Genomic DNA, 20,324 nt, shown 5'->3' with positions numbered 1-20,324 from the left:
GCTCCCATTCGGCGCCTGCGCAGATTGTCTCAGGGTTGACGGTAGCGCGCTGACGGCAGATTGCGCAGACGGTAGCACGCCTGGCACTTGATGACCAAACTCGGTGGTGATGGCTTCAGAAATGGCGTAGGTTCCCAGCAGCAGAACTGTCGCTTTTCCAGACTCCCGGCCGCAGGAGTGCTCAGTAAGGTGAAGTACGATCTGAAACAGGAGCAGTTTCGCCGTTAATGATGTAGACACGTTGCTGCCGCCACTGCCAAGTAGCCGAGCGATCCAAATGCTCGCGTTCTATCTTGTATGGGCTCCCATTCGGCGCCTGCGCAGATTGTCTCAGGGTTGACGGTAGCGCGCTGACGGCAGATTGCGCAGACGGTAGCACGCCTGGCACTTGATGACCAAACTCGGTGGTGATGGCTTCAGAAATGGCGTAGGTTCCCAGCAGCAGAACTGTCGCTTTTCCAGACTCCCGGCCGCAGGAGTGCTCAGTAAGGTGAAGTACGATCTGAAACAGGAGCAGTTTCGCCGTTAATGATGTAGACACGTTGCTGCCGCCACTGCCAAGTAGCCGAGCGATCCAAATGCTCGCGTTCTATCTTGTATGGGCTCCCATTCGGCGCCTGCGCAGATTGTCTCAGGGTTGACGGTAGCGCGCTGACGGCAGATTGCGCAGACGGTAGCACGCCTGGCACTTGATGACCAAACTCGGTGGTGATGGCTTCAGAAATGGCGTAGGTTCCCAGCAGCAGAACTGTCCTTTTTCCAGACTCCCGGCCGCAGGAGTGCTCAGTAAGGTGAAGTACGATCTGAAACAGGAGCAGTTTCGCCGTTAATGATGTAGACACGTTGCTGCCGCCACTGCCAAGTAGCCGAGCGATCCAAATGCTCGCGTTCTATCTTGTATGGGCTCCCATTCGGCGCCTGCGCAGATTGTCTCAGGGTTGACGGTAGCGCGCTGACGGCAGATTGCGCAGACAGCAGCACGCCTGGCACTTGATGACCAAACTCGGTGGTGATGGCTTCAGAAATGGCGTAGGTTCCCAGCAGCAGAACTGTCGTTTTTCCAGGTTCCCGGCCGCAGGTGTGCTCGGGAAGGTGAATTAAGATCTGCAACAGGAGCAGTTTCGCCGTTAACGATGTAGACACGTTGCTGCCGCCACTGCCAAGTAGCCGAGCGATCCAAATGCTCGCGTTCTATCTTGTATGGGCTCCCATTCGGCGCCTGCGCAGAATGTCTCAGGGTTGACGGTAGCGCGCTGACGGCAGATTGCGCAGACAGCAGCACGCCTGGCACTTGATGACCAAATTCGGTGGTGGCTTCGAAAAAAAAATTGTATTGAACTGTCCGTGTTAGTACCTTACATTTTTGTCTTTAGTTTTGTGCTTCACGCTTTACTTTGCATTGCATTCTCGTGTTTGCCTGCATTGTGCCAATTTTTGTTGTTCCCAATTCAATTCTGCGCATTTAGGGTATCCAAATATATATATATATGGGTCATTCCACGCCAACTGTCCCAACCTTGGCGCTCGACCATCAGCGATTTCTTTGAAAAAAAATTGAGGACTATCTATTTAATGCAAGAAGTCTTCCTGTAAATCATGTTTGCGTAAAAAAATTTTTCAGCACCGCTAGAAACATGTGAAGTTTTTTAGAAAGCTCGAAAGTATGTGTCGTAAAATGCAGTGTCAAAAAATTTTCTCTTAAATTAGGCGAGGACACAATTTTCCCTTGAGAATGAAGATAGGCTTTTCACTTCAAAACGTTTTGTCGATCTTTACGTTCCCGTGTAATTTTTATACGGCACTAAATATGCAAAATTTGGTGCAAATTGGGAATTTTTTCTCAGAATGATAACTTTTACTGACAGGTTATATTTCATAGTAACTAATTTCCAGCAAGTTTTACTGTAAGTGAAAAATAATTTGGGACGGATATAACGTGAAATGGCCTGTACAGCTGGCGACAAAGTTGCAAAAAAGTTAGTTTTAGCCGATGTTTAGTCGTAAATTTAGCATTGAGGTGGTCGGGGTAAAAATACGCTAAATAGTGTATCTATTAGAAACATCCATTGTCTACAAACTGAGAAACTTTTATCAAATTACTTTTTGTTTTAAGCAAGAAAAAAAATTCTTGAATTTGTGTTACACTGGTCTCTGCGCTTGCACGTGTTTCCCCTTCGTAGGAAAGCGTCCTAGCGGTAAGTAGAAGTTGCGCGGACGCAAAATTTCCTGAGTGGATGAAGGAACATCTATACAAGATAATCAGCTCCTCAAGTGTTTATTTGAGTGCTTCATTAGAAATTATTAGCCTAACCAATAAAAAAAGCGATCCCCAATAGAGCGCATTTAAACGGATGTCGCCGTACGCCGACGGCCTGCATAGCGTCATCACGCAGCATCGGAAAGTTACGCCGGTGAGTACAGAGTGCCGTTACGTACACTAAGATTTAGAAATGGGTGAAAACTTTGTGATTAAGAAGAGAATCTGTTGCTTTATTAAGGCAAATATGAAGCAAATATCAGCCAACACAATCGTGTTTTAGCGACCATGTTGGTAATGATATTAGATGAGTGTTGTCGACTCGTCATTAAATGCTTTGGCATGCTGAAGTTCAAACTACTGCATTTAAAAAAAATGATGGAAAGAAATAAATACGCTTAGTTGCTCACCCTCTCTGTCTTTCTTGTTGTTAAATGTTAAATTCAGACGGAATGAGGCAGTCCACTGATCTTTGTGAAGCGCAGGATTTAACATCCAGTCTGCGATAATTGAAGAAAAAAATGTCTTGTTTCGAGCTATTGACAATAAAAAGGTTACGGCTATAATCATAAAACGCGCTTCTATGCTGCTAAGATGCATTATATTTTTTCACATAAGACCTAGTATGTTTAAATGCTTGCACTTCCCCTGGTGGTCTTCTTGCAGCAATGTTCAGAATAAGATAACGTTTCTTAGGCATTAACAGGCTACAATAATTGCTTTAAATAAAAGGAGGGGTTTTCAAGTACAAATATTTCTGGTACCTACAGCTACAATTTATTTCTGTAGTGGCTCTAGCAAGACATCAGGACATTTATTGGTGATATCTGCCAGAGAAGTCAGACTATATATGCTGAAGCATGGAAAGACTCGTCCAGATCCGCCTAGAGGATTACAGTTCTGACTGTGCCACTTTTGCGTTATAGAATAACAAGGGCATCATATACTTTTCTCCGCGGTTGTGCTTAATAGTCTTTTTGTATATGCGTGTTTAGAGTGGTCACACTCATTCTTTCATATGTCAGAAGGCAGGAATAAAAAAGGCATGCTATTGATTTCCCACACGTTTATTGCATCCGAGATCTTGCAATAGCAAATGCGCCTTCCAGGGCGGACAACTTCTCTCATATGGAAAAGAGAGCACAGAAAAAAAACAATAAACTGGTCTGCGGTGTGCAGCGCATTGAAGAGCAATACGTATGGCAACGTACTCAGGCGATTGTGCACTGCTCCTTTTGCAAACACGCTTAAACCATCGTGTGTGGACGACGAACAATTCAAGCAGTTGGATTTTGCCTGCAGATAATGATTTCCTTCAGTTTTGAGCGTGAAGTCAGACCAACTTGAAGAGCATGCTTTGAGGTGGGCTTGAAGTGGTGGTACTTCCGAGTATTCTTGATGGAAATCGCATGCTTGTACCTTTCGGCGAGGAGCAGCGTTGTTGTATCGATATAGTTTTTTGGTACCCATATTGCCCTGATGCCGAGAATATTATTTTGTGTCCATGTGAAGAGCTGGTGCGGTGTCAAGATCTGATCTTCATACGGTCTTTGTAGGCTTGCTTTCGCGGCTAAGCGCTTCACTGTTCCGCCTACGCCATCACAAGCACTCTTTCCATGTGACGTTGCGAAAAAGTTCCACTCGGCTGAAATTTCAAAATCTGTTTTGTGGTGGCAAAGATTGATGAAGTTCTTTCTGTTTTTGTATTGAGAAGCAGCCCCATCGAAAAGTAGTGAATGTGTGTGATTGCAGGAAATTCTTGTCTGACTATTTTTAGTATTGCTTCTTGGAACGCAAAGACGGCAGTGGTGTCGTGATCGAGACAGTCAGAAATCACAATAAAGGACATGATGGAAACTGGATCGCAACTGCCTTCCGTGGCTCGGGAATAAATAACAACTGGATGCAACGATGCCTGCATATTGACCCAGTGAAACTGCTGTGGTGCATCCTGTACTACAAAATGATAATTTTCGGCAAAATCCATTAACACAACTGCTTCATTGTTGCTTAGGTTTGCCTTCAAGTGTCTGAAATAGTGTGCTTGTTGTTTGTTAACAAAATGGTGACCTTTGAGTTTCTTCAGCGTCTCCAAGAACCTGTCAAAGAACTCATCAAGTGAAAGCAGAAGTGACTCGAGACTGAACCGCGTGCCGCTCCCCCACTGCTTAACCACTATGCTTTCGTCCTCTTCGGCGTCAAGATTCAAGCTGTTCCTGAGCATATTAAAGACGATAGTCTTTCTTGGGGAACTTAAACGCTGAAAATTTGGTCTGTCTGTCTGTCGGTTTGTCTGTCTGTCACCCGATTCAGCCACCCGGCCAAAGTTGGACCACTTGCTTACCGCCCACACTACTTAAATTGGTACGGCTGTTCATACTTGTGAACGTTATCGATCACAAAGGAAATATGACGCATATCTGAGGCGCAACATCACTAGGTAAGTATTAGGAGGTCTGTTCCTTTAATAGAAAATACATAGATACGTAACTCTAAAGACCCTAGTTTCTTAAGCTGCGCTGAAAATGCCATGCTATGCGCGCCGACGAACGACGTTCCCCGACTGCGCGCCGACGAGCGCCCTTTGCCATGGAGGAAGGAAACCCTCTGCACAAGCTCATGTTTCCCGATGTATTGCCAGATGGCGTCCATGTCTCACGCAGCGCCTCCTCAATTTTATCAATGCCAGCCAGATGCGGCGATTCAACATAAAGGAAGCGCTGTCTGAGGCAGGGCAAAACATAAATGGCCGCTTGATGAAATAATGCGGTAAAATGAAATCTGTTCAAACAAACCTCCATTGCATTTAGCATGCCAGGACGGAAATGGTACGAGAACAGCATCACGGGTGGCCGCGGATCAGACCAGCACTCATGTAGTACGGCCGGCAGAAGACTATCGTCTTTCGACGACATTTGCAGCGAAGCACGCTGATACGCGGCATTTTCTTTCTTCGATGTCAAACCGCTGCAGTTACCTTTACTTTAACTACGCCACCCTGCTTTAGTACAATCTTAATCTAACATAGAACCATTTGCTTAACCTTTACTTTGTTTTTTTTGACGTGCTTTGTTCCTGGACAACTGCTGCAGTCGTCGAACATGCACGGCTCACTGTCCAGTTGGCACACTGTTGTTCCCAGTAGCTCCTCGCAGGTCTCTTTCAATCCAGAAGCGTGGAGCATAAGCTTAAAATTTTGATGCTGCATACAGACGCATACAGTGTGTGTGCCCCATCCGCCTGCTAACACGCAATGTGCGGGTCGAAGGCTGGCAAACGTGGAAAAACCGCAAGTCATTGTTGAAGTTTCTTTCCAATTCTTGAACATTTCTTTTAAATTCATTAACAGCAAACGCTTTTGACGACCACGCAACACGTCTTTTTTTCCCGGAAGGCAGTGGGACACTGAGTCATCCTCATAAAATTGTTGGATCGAACAAGTAACTCCTTTGCTTAAAGGCCGACCTTTCTTCGGTGGCGGCAGGCTCAACACTCCAGAATTGGACTTGAGTTTCAATGCCTCACGTAGCTGTCGCTCAGACGCGCCAAAGAAGCTCATAATTTTATTCCGCGACCAGGATTGCAGAGCCAGTGTTAGAATATGGATTTTATTTTGGCGGGGGCCTTCTTGCATGAACTTGTTCTTTAGTTCATTCATTAATGACACGTAGTCATCGAGAAGAAGGTCTTGTTCCGTTTCCTTCACTGCTGTGGATGTCTCGCTCAGGCCAAGATAGGTACGCATTGTTTCCTTCAAATTCATCTGCAGTTTTTTTGCTTTGTTCTGTACATAAAATTCTCTGCGCCCCCGTGCCCGCTTTCTTCTAAGAGGGCTCGCACCTACGGCTACGAGAGCCTCGTTAACGGCATCTGGAATTGTCGCCGGTAGGTCATCCGCTGGAGACTCTGCTGTCTGATCTTGAACTTGCATATCAAGCCACAACGATTGTTGCTCTGGAGTTTCTCTTGGTCTTGAATTGTAACAACGACGGAGACAGCGCTGACAGAGCCTCTCTCCTGGAATTAATCCCAATAATGGTTGCATGTTCACAAGAGACATTGTGATCACTGAAGTCCCCCGAAAATTCATTGTATGCTCAAGAAATGGATTTGAGCACCATTTTGATGCTATAAGCGACGTGTACTTCTTTAAGTACACCATGTAATGATGGCCACACACAGTGTCGATGCCTTGCTTCTGCTTTGCTCGAAGAGTAAGTAAGCGGCGTTGAGGCTCGGTGAGGTCCTGAACATTGACTAAGTACTTCTGCTTAGTCTGTGTTATTTTGTGGTATCCTTTAGGTCCGAGGGAACACGGTGGAAGCGAAACACCTGTGAAAAGAAACAGTGACGTGTATAATTTTTATGGTATATTTATCTACTCACTCTTGTTATTCAGCGAATACGAGACAAAGTTATGATCGCATTTGAATTCAGTAGCACGCGAAATCTTGTGACAGGACCTAACGAGTCATCTTTGTTGATTCTGCTGAAAACCTTGCTAAGAGGCATGGCTACATGCAGGAACAACGACTTGATTGTGGGGCGTGCGGTAGGGGTACTACTGAATAATTTTGACCAACTGCACGAGTGTTCTTGCATATGGCCTTCATTAAAATACGGCCTCTACAGCAGGGGATCGAAACCAATACCTTGATTGAGCTAAACTCGGCAATGTCATAGACACTAGGCTTCGTCCCTCTGCTATGGATACAACAAGTGCAATATAACTACTCAGTTCATGTCATTTACATATACATTGAATGCTACAATAATATTTACCACCTGGGTTCAGAAAGGTACTCTTAGACAAGAGCACGTCTTCAATGGCAGACATTTGGTCAGTCGCCACTCTAGATAGCAGTTTAAGCGATAGTGAGGACACTGTTACGGTGACGCTACTAATTACAGAGTCCAGCAATACATCTAATTGGACTAGTGCATCCGTTCATACTAAGGGGTGGGCCATGCACAAAGACGGTATGCAAATGTGTGTGGTGTACTCCTTCTACTCTGCGTTTTCTGTTCGTGCACTGTACCCCTTCTCGTAATATGAACTAATTACGAATGGCTACGTGAGTAATTACATGTGTAATTACAGGTAATTATGCGTATAGACTACTGTAAAGAATGAAACAAAAGTTCCATGGGTTTCCGTAACAAAATAGGCGCGTGTGAATGCAGTACTTTGTGAAAAAATAAACCATACAATAAATGCCATAGTGGCCATAGTGCAGAAAATTTAGAAGGAAATGCCAATAAGCCTGGCCATTAAAAGAAAACATGACTATTTCAAAATTAAATTTTGACTATATGTTTTCAGGCTTCTACTTTTTCCTCATTGCTCCACTGCTATGCCGGACATAGTTACTATTATTTAGCTTAACTATGTGATTAATACGCAACATACTTCACTAATTTCTGTTTAATGACTTCATTTTATGTCACTCCATTAACATGATGCTTTCATTTATTTAAAATGTCATTTGTGGAATCATAAAAACAAGACAAGCAATCGATTTAAAGTACGTATCTAGTGTCTCGTCGCTTTTGTCCTTTAGGCCATTCTGGATTTTATATGCAGGTTACATAAAGTAATACATACGCGAATGCTAAAAAAATGATACCTCAATACTCGACATAGACCACTTCAAACAATTAGCAATTGTTTACGTGTTATTAAACGAAAGTCATCGCAACGCTATTAAAGTTCCCTCGAGGACCAGAGATTAAGCATAAATCCATGTGCTCAATAGTGGAGGGTTCACCGAAAGAAAAAACATACCTTCTTTAGCGCCCTCATGGCATGGTGTCGAAGGATGAGTAGACGCTTCCATGACAAAATAGAAGGTATTTCACAAAAGTGTGACCAGTACAGGTAATGTCATAAATACAGCTTCTCCAATGGCACAACTGCTACATATCGCCGACTGGACCTTTCCTCAATGTGCAAGTCACACAGGGGATATCCAGCACTCGTTTGCAAAATTTCACACCCTTGCTTTGGAATAATTCAAGCACGACTGCTAAGACGTCTGCTAACTAAGGCATCGGAAAGTTTCGTCTGCTACTTGTTTTCTGCAGAAGAAACATGGTCGCTAAAACACGATTGTGTTGGCTGATATTTGCTTCATATTTGCCTTAATAAAGCAACAGATTCTCTTCTTAATCACAAAGTTTTCACCCATTTCTAAATCTTAGTGTACGTAACGGCACTCTGTACTCACCGGCGTAACTTTCCGATGCTGCGTGATGACGCTATGCAGGCCGTCGGCGTACGGCGACATCCGTTTAAATGCGCTCTATTGGGGATCGCTTTTTTTATTGGCTAGGCTAATAATTTCTAATGAAGCACTCAAATAAACACTTGAGGAGCTGATTATCTTGTATAGATGTTCCTTCATCCACTCAGGAAATTTTGCGTCCGCGCAACTTCTACTTACCGCTAGGACGCTTTCCTACGAAGGGGAAACACGTGCAAGCGCAGATACCAGTGTAACACAAATTCAAAAATTTTTTTCTTGCTTAAAACAAAAAGTAATTTGATAAAAGTTTCTCAGTTTGTAGACAATGGATGTTTCTAATAGATACACTATTTAGCGTATTTTTACCCCGACCACCTCAATGCTAAATTTACGACTAAACATCGGCTAAAACTAACTTTTTTGTAAATTTGTCGCCAGCTGTACAGGCCATTTCACGTTATATCCCTCCCAAATTATTTTTAACTCACAGTAAAACTTGCTGGCAATTAGTTACTATGAAATATAACCTGTCAGTAAAAGTTATCATTCTGAGAAAAAATTCCCAATATGCACCAAATTTTGCATATTTAGTGCCGTATAAAAATTTCACGGGAACGTAAAGATCGACAAAACTTTTTTGAAGTGAAAAGCCTATCTTCATTCTCAAGGGAAAATTGTGTCCTCGCCTAATTTAAGAAGAGAAAATTTTTTGACACTGCATTTTACGACACATACTTTCGAGCTTTCTAAAAAACTTCACATGTTTCTAGCGGTGCTGAAAAAATTTTTTACACAAAAATGATTTACAGGAAGACTTCTTGCATTAAATAGATAGTCCTCAATTTTTTTCTAAGAAATCGCTGATGGTCGAGCGCCAAGGTTGGGACAGTTGGCGTGGAATGACCCATATATATAAATGTTTTCGCTGCAGTGTGCCGAACAACTGGTGGCACTGATTTTCCCGCCTACAAAAGGCGGGTGCTAGCACATGCGCATTGCACGTGGTTATTGGCGACATTTTTTCTTTGGGAATAAGCTTGCAAGATGACGCCATTGCGAAAGTTCGTAAAATTTTCGTTTACTTTATGGTTATTGACTGCTGCCATCCTCCGCAACTTCTTTACGTGATCTGTACTACATTTTTCATCACTGTGTATCTACTCACTAGGTTGTTTATTATATTGTGTGACTTGCGTATGACATTGTAAGCGCTTGTTCTTATCTGTAGGCTGCAGAAATCCGCCGTCGTTCCCGAATATATACATGATCAACGAGACAACAAGCTGCATCTCAGACGGCTGCAAAGATTTTGGTAAGTGTTGAAGACTCTCCGAATAACTTAAAGTTAGCGTTACTCAACTGAAGTGGACTGCACATAATTGATAAATGCGTGAACGTTATCCCTTTCCGTTAAGGTTACAAAGTATTTCAGCTGCTTCATATTGACCGTTACAATCTCATCGCTCGGCGCAAGATGCGCGTTTTCCATTGAAACTCTCTAGTATGTTGTCGCTGCTTCTAAAGCTAGGGTACGTTGTCTAATCAGAGGGCAAGCGCGACGCAAATAGCGTTGTGCATTCACGGCAGCACCAGCAATTAAACTAGAATGTGTCATGTATGAATAGCCGATGCGCTTGATTCGTTTTCGGCAATCGACGACTGCGCTCGCCGCATTCCTTTGAGTGTCATTATTTGTGCACCTATTTATTTATTTATTTATTTATTTATTTATTTATTTTATTTATTTATTTATTTATTTACATATACTGTCATCTTGCATAGCAAGATATTGCAGGAGTGAGTGCATATATATGTCAATCAATTGAAGAATACACTTTAGTGGTAAAAAATGGAAAATAAACAATGTAGAAAAAACAAAATCAGGAAGAGGCAGTTAAATAATGAACATAATTAGGCAATAGGCCGGCAAACTCATCATTCGATAACTCGCGCAAGGACCCCTTAAGGCCTTTCCAAATCGCAATTGTATGTGGAAAAAAGGAAAACCTAAAACAATCAATCGATCAATTCAAAGGAACAATGTTAAGACGGTGACTTCTTCTGGTGGGCCAAGAAGAAGGGTTAGAGAAAGCAATAGGTGCATTGACATAAGTTTCCCCATGAGCAATTTTATGTAGCAGAACAACACGGTCACAAGTACGTCTATGGGCCAGAGGTTTTAGTAGCAGCTTTGCAAGAGGTGACAAAAGCACAAGACGTGAGCATAGCGGGAGCGTCACCACGGACAAGCGAGCCAGCCACTGGCTTGAACGATTGCCGCCGGAGTCTCGACTTGTACACGACAGGAAGATCATGACAAAATGAGCATCTGCAATGAGAGCCCCAGTGTGGCCTGAACCGTAAATGCTGCAGCAGCTTAAGGAGCCACTGACCTTCGGCGCATCGTCATTTACAGACCGGTAGATTGATGCTTGCGATTGGGATATTTGGAGCAGCATGATTAGCATACAGTGCTGCAGACGTAAGACCGACACCACAGACGCGATCAAAGACGAGGGAGCCCTTCCTTGTCTGTGCTCACGTTTAGGATTTGCATCGCTTGCCCCTAGAGCGGTTTATTATAAATACGACACCCAGAGCAAGCTGGAGACATAAAACAGCCGCTGCGTTCAAACACTGGAGCTGAAATTACAACCTACGGCATGTCTACTTGTCTTTGGAAGGCGCCGCCAGGACTTGGTTTGAGAATAGTCAGTGCACTTTACAATAGGAAGGCAGACATTTGGGCGAGTTGGTAACGTTCCATGGTGATGTAGGGGAGCGCACTCAACACATACGAAGCCGAAGGCCAATACGAGCGCTTGCTCCCCCAAACATTGCCCTGGTTGAATCCGGTTAAACCAAGTTTGTCGAGTGATCGCACGATATTGCTTGCTTTGGGAAAGGACACAGACGCTGCTCGGCGCAGTGTAGGAACTACCGCAATTGCACCGCAAGAGAGAATACGCAGACGCTGCTCGGCGCGGCAACAGCAGCGAGCGAATTGATGCTGCGTCTCGCTTCAACGCGAATTACGCGTCGAAAGCACAGAGCATATGAAGCTACCAGCTTTCGGCACTCTTTGTACACATCACAGATGGCTTTGAAGATAAGGCCCGCGCGGCCGCGCACTTTGTCTACATTCCAACTCGCTTTCAAGATATGGGCTCACACGCAGCAGCCGCCGGTAGTGGCAGGCTGAGTCCCCAGTTGGACCTTAGCAGAGCTTGAAGGTCAGATTTACGGAACCTATCGTTTTCTTGGTTTGTACCTGGAGTTGTAGAGCTATCGCTCTAAATATTCACCGACGATTACGATACTCCTTAATGCGAAATTTGAGCGCAGCTCTATTACCATTATTGTCAGCCTATATTTATGTTCACTGCAGGACAAAGACCTCTGCCTGGGATCTCCAATTACCCCTGTCTTGCGCTAGCTCATTCCAACTTACGCCTGCAAATTTCCTAACTTCATCACCCACCTAGTTTTCTGCCGTCCTCGACTGCGCTGACCTTGGCATCCATTCTGTAACTCTAATTGTCGACCGGTTATCTATCGTACGCATTGCATGGCCTGCTCATCTCCATTTTTTCCTCTTAATGTCAACTAGAAGATCGGCGATATCGTTTTTTGCCGGTGTCAGGCGCCATGCCATGCCTGATAATGTAGTATACCTGAGGATGATTCGAACTTACGACCTTCAGATTAGAAGCCGAGTGTTCTACCTCTACTCCACGCCACCGCGCATATTCTACAATGGATCATACTCATGTCATTATACAGGTAATAGAGAAATCTGCGGAGTACAATCAACCTCTTTATATGGCTTTCATAGATTATGAAAAATCATTCGATTCAGCAGAGATACTAGTAGTCATAGAGGCATTGCGTAATCAAGGAGTACAGGAGGCATACGTGAATATCTTGGCAAACATCTACAAGAGTTGCACAGCAGCTTTGGTTCTCCACAAGAAAAGTAGAAGGATACCTATCAAAAAGGGTTCAGGAAAAGAGGCACAATCTCTCCAATGCTATTCACTGCATGCTTAGAAGTATTCAAGCTGTTAGACTGGGAAGTCTTAGGAGTGTGGATGAACGGCAAATATCTCAGCAACCTTCGGTTTGCAGATTACATCGTCCTATTCAGCAACAACGGGGACGAAAACAGCAAATGATTGAGAACAATAACCGAGAAAGTGTAAGAGATCAATATGCAAAAGACAAACATAATGTTCAATATCCTGGCAAAGGAACAAGAATTAAGGATCGCCAGTCGGCATCTAGAGTCTGTAAAGGAGTACGTTTATCTAAGTCAGGGGTTCTCAAGCATGGTCGCTCCAGGGAACCCTGCTAAGCTCCATGAAGCTCTAAGGAACCCCCCCCCCCCCCGAATTAATACGTATGTCCTAAATAACCGAATGTCGAAGGTATCAAGACAGCAGACAAATGCTTAACTACGTCAACACGCTTTTATTTACGCAATGAATCGGCAAATCCTGTTTATATTTAGCACAACACCAGTGCGGTAGCTGAAATTCTCATCCTCTCATAACTGGTTAGCGCTAGCAGCGGCGAAGGCTTCGCGCGCGTACATCCCGATTATTTTTTCGCCAGTCAGCTGCTCGCCAACAAATTGTCCGTCCATCGCGATGTAGCCGGTGCTCTTAATCTTCGACAGCTCTGCACTGAGTCGAAGCAAAACTATTTCTTGCCGCAACCGCTGCGGACGAAACCGCAGCCGCTATCGACGCCATCATGGACGGTGACCTTGCGGTTCAGAAGGCAGGCGGCCGACGCACGCACCAAGTCAAAACGAAACTACCGTTCGCTGCAAGAAGTGCGGACGAAGCCGCGGTCGCTATCGACGTTACCATGGATGGCGACTACGCAGTTGTGAAGGCACGCAGCCGACGTGCGCACCGAGTAAAAACGAAACTACTGCTTGCCGCAACCGCTGCGGACGAAACTGCGGTGGTTATCGACGTGATCATGGATGGCGACTACGCACTTATGAAGGCATGCGGCATGCCGTCAATGCGGTGTTACGCGCGGCGATAAACGCAAGAATAAAGTCTTTAAGGGCACAATTAGGCACGAATCGCTCCGGCGTTGCTGTCAATCAAGTGCCGCGCACGATTGCCGCTGAGGACCATGGCGATGCGGACTGCGCCGCTTCGTTTCGGTTGGACGCTAGCGCCGTTCTTTCTCTTATGCGGCGCGTATTTGCGACGTTCCGCGCATTTTTTCTTCATTTTTAAATTCCTCCAACGTATACGTCAGTGCGCACGCAATCGGCGCCTACGCTATCTACAAACGGGAGAAATGCGCATGTTGGTAAATTACGGCCTCCGAGATTGAAGTGCGAAAGCTTAGGCGCGCTGCCCGTTTTCGGAGGTTGGATGGCTACAAGCTGTTTGCGGATTTATTGCGCAGTTCGCGCGTTGCCGTTACGCGCTGTGCTGTGCTTTTTGACACACGGGCATGAATAATGGAGGTTCTGTGGATCGAGCGCACCTCGTTTTCGCCGTTTTAGCCACTTGGTGACGCGGAAGCACGGAAATTTATCAGTGGCTCGCGGAACACCGAGCAGGGGCCTGCGGAACCCACTTTGAGAACCCATGATCTAGGTCAATTACTCACAAGGGACCCTGATCATGAGAAAGCAATATACAGAAGAGTGAAATTGGGTTGCAGTGCATACGGCAGGCATTGCCAAATCCTGACTGGGAGCTTACCACTGTCGTTGAAAAAAAAAGTGTACCATTACTGCATTCTACCGGTGCTAACATATGGGGCAGAAGCTTGGAGGTTAACAAAGAAGCTCAGACAGACAGACAGTTCATTTCGCATTGAGTTCTTACAAAGACAAAATGCCAGGACTGGAGCAAAAAGCTGCTTTGCAGGACCTTGACAAGGGCTCCGGCCCTGATTGTATTTGGAAGTGAAGATATTAAGGAGAAATAAAAAAAAACATACATGATATACATGAAACATACATCGTATTTGACATTGTAATAACTAAATACAATTTAACATGAACATGTATTTACATTGCAATCATTTCTAATCGTCATTGTTTCCTAGTATAACACATTGATAACAATATTACTCCAGTCATAATACACATATCACAGTCACATATAAACGTATTTAACAGGTTTCGAACAACAATCTGAAAAAGAAGATGTAAAGAGAAAAAAAAACGTATCAAGGAGCATACGAACATTTGGCTATGTAACAATTAACTGGTAAACCTAAATGCATTCGAATCACCGACACAAATTGAACAAAACGCACATGTTTTATTTTGATGATTTCGCAGAGAATAAAAGGAAGTGTTCTGCAGAGAAGTTGCATTTATAGTATATGCACCTGTCTATTCACAGTTAGCATAATGTCCTTTTAATTTCTGTAGGGTAATTGTGCTTATATCAATATTCTTTTTTCAAAAGTTGTTCAGTAACACCGGAGTTCTGCATTCTAGTCTATTACGCCCTTTTTCAGTCCGTGAAAAAGGAACCGCGCATATTTCGCGATTTCGAATGTTGTACTGCACTTCACCAGGTTTTTCTAGCTTGCAAAGATTAAGAAAATTGGTATCATTTCGCCTTACGCTAGTCACGTATTTTATTGCGAGATAGAAATCATACAGCCGATAAAATGGAATAACGTTAAGTGCTGAAAATAAATGACCTGTGTGAGCGTCATGCGCAACCTGAGCAACGTGGCACAAAGCTTTTTTTTTTTTTTTGTAAGACAGATAGCCTACTGAATTTTTGGACGTCGTTCCCCACACAAGGCTGCAGTAGTTTGCATGAGAAGCAAATCTAGAATTGTAAAGCAGTAGCTTTATTTTGGGGGGAAGAGTGTATCGCAATTGAATGAATGAATGAATGAATGTTTATTTTCCACAAAACATGTACAATACAGTGTTGTGGTGGGAAAGTGGGAAAAAAGCTGCTCATGGCAGCTTGACTGGTCCCAAGAACCCAGAAACATCGGAGCAGCAGGGTGGAGCAACATATTTCGTAATGACTATGTAAAAAAAATGCGATTATATAAATACAACAACAGTGATCATCTAGTCAATAAAGAAAGACATATTTGAATCATAACTGAATCAGACATAGTTTAAACACAAAGAAGGACACAACTGAATCATTTAGACGCGTGAAAAAAAGTTATAAAGATCAACTGGTGAACACGATAGTACATCAATTTCATTACTCAACAGATCATTGAGTAGCCTAGGCAGTCTAGAACATAGCATTTGCTTGCCGTAATTGGTACGTGAGTGAGGTGTGTACCAGTATTCTGGAAATCTGGTTGTGTAGGTTGCTTTACGCTTGTTGAGTTGGGCTATTGACTGTATAAGGCTTATATTGCTTTTGTGTTCCTTTTTATAGGCTATTGCCAGACGGTACTCCATAAGATTTGTTATTTTCAACGTTCTAAGTATTCACAATACAATTCACAAAGTATACCACACGCTCTAGCCATATTTGCAGATATGCGCTCAACATGCTCATCCCAACTTAAATGTTGATTAAAGGTTACCCCCAGTGTTTTCACATTAGCTTCAATATCAATTTTTTCACTGCCAAAAAAGATTTCCTAATCACGATTTACACGTTTTTGTACAGGAGTAAATAGTACTGCGGTTGTTTTTCTTGTGTTTATATCTAATGAATTTGTAGCAGCGGAAATAGAAATAGATTAGATAGACCACAGAAATAGATTCCGCAATACGGTGTTTGCTAATTGTGACAGCTTTTCTATGTATTACGAATGGAATAAAAAGGCTGTATCGTCAGCATAAATTATGAATTGGACGTCATTGCTAATATTGATTAAGTCGTTAATATATATAATAAAAAGAACGGGCCCTAGTATCCTCCCTTGAGGAACCCCTGCGTGTATGTTTAATAAACCTGAGCGATCATTTCCAATAATGACACACTGTTTTCTTTTGTTTAAGTAAGACTTAAGAACCTCAAGAGGCAAACCGCGAAAACCGTAATGCTCTAATTTTATGAATAACGTGATATGATGGATCCTATCGAATGCTTTGGAGAAATCTACAAAAACACCTAGTGTTATTTTCTTTTCTTCAAACCCTGTCAATATGAGATCTTTTTGCGTTAACAAAGCCATTTCTGTAGACATGCCGTGACGAAAGCCGAATTGATGCTCAGTTAACAGAGAATGTTTCTCGCAAAATGACACAACACCCTTACAGATGATTTTTTCCAAGTCCTTTTGAAGTTATTGGAAGTACTGACACGGGCCGATAATTTGAAAGGCTGTTTCTGTCACCAGATTTAAACAACACAGTAACCTTTGCACATTGCATGCCTGACGGAAATACTCCAGTAGACAGACAAACATTGTATATGTGAGTGAGCATTGGGAGGAGGGTGTCGATAACATATTTAATCGGCTTTATCTGCAGTCCGCCAATATCGCGTGCTTGGGTGCTTTTAGAGAAATAAAGATAGCGTACACTTCATCTGGATTTGTAGGTCGAATAAATGTACTTTCCGAGTAAGGAACACCTAGAAAATAAGCAACCTCAATGTCGTGCGCGCTAGATACAAGGTTTGTAAAGTACTCATTGATGAAAACTGAAGACGACGAAGAGGAGAGAACGTGTGAGGCGAAAGCTCGCGCGAGCGCCATCTTTGACCAGTTGGTTGAATAAACCACAACCGGCGGACGCGCAGTCGCTTCGTTCCTTACATTTATGGTGCCGTGAAACCCGGGAGACCACTGGCGTCCTGCACCGACGATGGATCGACTGCGACGCAGCAGAGGCGTACTTCGAGCCGCTGCTACAAGACTCATCTCGTCCTCTACCGAAGCGCTAAAAGCCGAGCATCCTTCGCCATCCGACCTGCAAGTTATTTTGGATGACATGCAGGACAAGGACTCGGCGCTAGCAGCGCTCAACGAGACGATTGCCGACCTCATGGACGACGATGACGAGTATGAGGCGGAAGCCACCGTAGCTCTGAAGCACCACGACAAGGTCCGCAACACCATGAGCCGGGCCCGCTTCATTCTGAATTCTGCTGCAAGGGCCGGAGACAGCGCCACACAGGGCGTTCTGAGCGAAACCGCCACCCAAGGCGTCTCCACTCAAGCCAGTTCCCGAGCACCGTTACAGCGAGTTGCCCTACCGAAACTACAGGTACCCGTTTTCTCCGGTGAACTTCGCGAGTGGCAGGGCTTCTGGAAACATTTCGAGGCCACGATCCATAACAGCCGCGAGCTGTCCGACAGCGAGAAATTTTCGTACTTAAGATCATACTTAACCGGCACAGCGAAGCGTGCAATCGAAGGTGTGCGTCTGGCGGAAGCGAACTACACTGTAGCAGTGAAAATGCTCCGTCAGAGGTTCGGCCGTCATACCGCCATCGTTGACGACCACGTCGACTGTTTATTGGCCATCGCGCCCATTGATAACTCTTCTCAGGTGTCGCAGCTGCGGGAACTCTACGAAGAGGTGCACTTTCGTACAAGCTGCCTCGACAACCTCGGGGTTTCAGCGTCAAAATACGCGGTCATCCTTCATCGCGTTCTTATGCGATCGCCTCCCGAAGATAACGCTATTCTCTACCGTCAACGCATGAAGGAGACTGAGCCCGATGACGGGACTACTCCGAGGTCGCGGCAAGAGGAGGTGCGAAAGGTCATGAAGTTCCTGCAGGTGCAAGTCGAGAGCAGAGAAGAGAGCCAGGCCTCCCGTTCAAGGTGCCTACTGAAAACTACCTCCGCGGGACAAGGGCGATGCCGACCTTGTCTACCACCGCCGGTACCGTCAGCATTAGCCTTGGCCGCAGGATCTGCATCGAACGAGCATCCCTGCTGTGTACTGTGCGATGACCGTGGCCACACCATAAAGGACGGCCACGCCACATTGTCAGCCCACGACGTCAGACGCCGGCGTGCTGGAAAGAACTGTTGTTTTAAATGCGGCAGAGAGAGCCATGTAGCACGAATGTGCCGACACGCAGCGTTGCTCAAGTGCAAGTTATGCTCGAGACGTCACCTTTTCGTACTTTGCGCCATATGGAACCAAGATCGCAACTACCCGTCTCCGGAGACCAGTGATCCACTTGTCAACCATGATCCAAAGAAAAGTGTCAAGCCGCCAGTGACAAGTGCTCCAGCTAGTAGTGACACGTCTGCACCTGTCTTGATGCAAACGGCCACAGTTTGGGCGTCCGGAAAACACAATTCCGTGTTAGTTCGACTACTGCTTGACACCGGCAGCCAGAGAACCTTTATTCGACGCGACCTGTCCAAAAGGCTCGACCTGCCTTCCCTCGGGACTGAAGACCTCTCTCTCTGGACGTTTGGCACTTCTAAGTGTTCCCGCCCTTACAGCTGTCGAAGCGCCATGCTCAAACTTCATAGTCGGTTCGACTCCCGCAACGTCACCGTAGACGCGTTGAAGGTACCGGAAGTCTGCACCGTGAAGACTACAGCCATCGGACAAGATCTCCTCGCACAGTTGCGTGAACACAAGATGTTTGTCGCAGATGAGAATCGACTGGGCGATCGGCCGACAACGACAATCAGTGTCCTTATAGGATCAGATTACTATTGGCGCATAGTGACCGGAAGAATAGAACGTCTAAGCAGCGATCTATGCGCGGTTGAGACGGTCTTCGGTTGGCTAGTGCAAGGCGTTTACCCAGTAAGGCCCGCCAATGCCTTGCCTAATTGGAACTGCAGCGCATCTGCCCTATTCCTTGCGTCTGAGCGGAATGGGCAAGCCGCACGTGACATTGCTGACCCGACGCAGATGTGGCGACTCGATGCAATAGGGATCACCGACCCTCAGGATACCGCCGGAGTTTCTGACCAAACGGCAGTTCACACAGTACGTGCACAAGGAAGCTGGACGTTACGTGGTTCCTCTCATGATAAGGCACCAGGGAAGACTGACTAGCACCAATCGAAGTGTCGCCGAAAACCGGATCAGACGCCAGCTTCAGCGCTTCGACGGACAACGAGCTACTCACCGTGCTTGCTGAAGTTGAGGCGGCAGTTAACAAAAGGTGAGCCGTCCGCTCACCTACTTGGAGGATGACGTCACATCCACAGACGTTTTGACGCCCTCACCCTTCTTAGTCGGCAAGCGTCTCGTCACTTTGCCAACAGAACAAGAAAACCCTGCTCTTAATGCTTATGTGCCTGACCTTCGACGACGAGCTCGGCATCGGGAACAGCTGCTTCGCAGGCTTTGGAAGCAGTGGAAGAAGGAACACCTTCTTTTCCTGCGCTCTGCTCACCACATCAAGCCTGTGCCGTCGTCGAACTTAAAGCCCGACGATCTTGTCGTCGTAGAGGACATAAACACTCCGCCTATGGCAATGGCATGGAAGATGGGCCGCGTCGTTAAGGCGTTTCAAGGAAGAGACGGCATTGCGCGGTCCTTCCTGATACTACCATCGAACGGCCAGCAAGTGCGACGTCCTATACAGCGGCTTTACCTCCTGGAGGCGCACACGTGCAACGCGGCCGCGGGAGTGTGATGAAAACTGAAGACGACGAAGAGGAGAAAACGCGTGAGGCGAAGGCTCGCGCTAGCGCCATCATTGACCAGTTGGTTGAAGTCGCTTCGTTCCTTACACTCATTAAAGCGGTTTGCTAAATCTGTGCCTTTCAAGTGCCGTCCATTTTCATTTAATTCGAGTTGTATATTTCGGCCCGTATAGCGATTTAGTAGCCTATTTATGGCCCTCCATGCAATGTCGCTTCATAAATCTGCTTGATTAAATACTTTTTCAAGATGTTTTTTGCGTCCCGTAGGA

Source organism: Dermacentor silvarum, chromosome 3 (genome assembly GCF_013339745.2).
Source record: "Dermacentor silvarum isolate Dsil-2018 chromosome 3, BIME_Dsil_1.4, whole genome shotgun sequence".
In the NCBI taxonomy this organism is placed as follows: Eukaryota; Metazoa; Arthropoda; class Arachnida; order Ixodida; family Ixodidae; genus Dermacentor; species Dermacentor silvarum.
This window is presented reverse-complemented; position numbering follows the sequence as displayed.